This window comes from Panicum virgatum, chromosome 9N, assembly GCF_016808335.1.
Source record: "Panicum virgatum strain AP13 chromosome 9N, P.virgatum_v5, whole genome shotgun sequence".
Taxonomy (NCBI): domain Eukaryota; kingdom Viridiplantae; phylum Streptophyta; class Magnoliopsida; order Poales; family Poaceae; genus Panicum; species Panicum virgatum.
Window position 1 is genome coordinate 62979774 of NC_053153.1, and position 1365 is coordinate 62981138.

The window sequence follows — 1365 nt, forward strand, 5'->3', positions numbered from 1 at the left end:
AATGTCGTCTTAATTTGACCAGGGGCTAGTGGCTCGCCGGTTGCTTCGTCGATCTCCGTGATGGTCGTACATCCTACCATCTTCCTCTTGGAGCCATGTTTCCGTTTAGACTTCGTCGATCCTGATGCCTGAAAGAATATCTAAAAATTAATACAAGTTGTCCACGCGTATATATTTAAATTCTAATCACATATATATTGACAAAACTTTTATACCTCGGCTTCGTCGAGATTTTCTTCTTCCTCCCCATTAGTATCTTCACCCTCGTCGCCATGATAATGCAAGTTTAAAAATTGGGTGCCATCATTCTCGGCCCCATCAAACTCTGGAGCAATGTACTCGGTATTACCACGAATGAGCTCGTGCATTAAGTCGTCCTGGAAGTCCGTACGATCCATTTCCACTACCTGAAACAATAAAATAAATATTTGATGCATCCCCTGATTCTATTTTGACTCTAGGCGTATGGAAGTGATTTTTTTGAATGATTTGATAATATGCAGAAAATGTATTTTCCCTTCTTCTGCTAAAGACTCCAATGATAGCCTTAACTTGTGTTAGCGTTAATTGTTCAGTACCAGGGCAAAAACTATAAAGTTTCTAAATTTAACTATTTAAAAAAATTAAAATTACGGTGGCCTTGGATTCTTTATGACCAAACTTCCTTAAATTTGGCTTGTAGCAACGGTGCATAGCTATGCTTATGCTTTGGGAAAGGATCAGAATTTGGTTTCCAGAAAGCTATAGATGTCACTTTTGAATTTAAAGGGAGGTGACACATCGAGCCATTGAACACTTGATTGGGATCAGACTATTATTATGTATGTCTTGGTTCATGTTGTAGGGTAATTGATGCAATCAGGATCATGAGAAACATTGTAGCAAGAATAACATCAGTTCAGATTTTAAACTATGATCTTAGGATGCAAACAGAACTCTTATAAATATTTGCTTTAAGATCACCATTAGAAAGTCAAATTGAAAAGAAAAACACTAGAAGGGCAAGAATTGAAAACGTAGAGTTTCTGATGCAACGATCATGGTAACACCACAAAAGGTCCATTTGCCACGAATTCCCTGAATCTCAGGAAAATAATGTATCGCAATAACTCACAAAGATGTGTGTAACAGAACTAAAAAGATGAAAACACACAACTTCCAACTAACCTCCTTGGCTACTTCAGTTGAATTGAGCACAACTACAGAAGAAGCACCTGTCTTTATAGTGTAAATTGGCCCATAAATTTCAGCCCATTTTGTAAAGGTTTGGTGGGGTTTCTTTTCTTTCAACTGAAGAAGATTGCCAACAATTGGTAAACCAGGAACAGCTGCATGGAAAGAAATGGAATATCTTGAGGGTTTAGT

At 37.6% G+C, this 1365-nt stretch overlaps 1 long non-coding RNA gene across 1 annotated transcript; it reads right to left on the minus strand.

Moving 5' to 3' along the window:
* LOC120692662 lies at positions 1–1365 on the minus strand. The gene is made up of 3 exons (XR_005682697.1): positions 1168–1365; positions 216–407; positions 1–128 (listed from the first exon to the last, which is right to left on the minus strand). It is a non-coding gene; the product is annotated as an uncharacterized LOC120692662 (long non-coding RNA).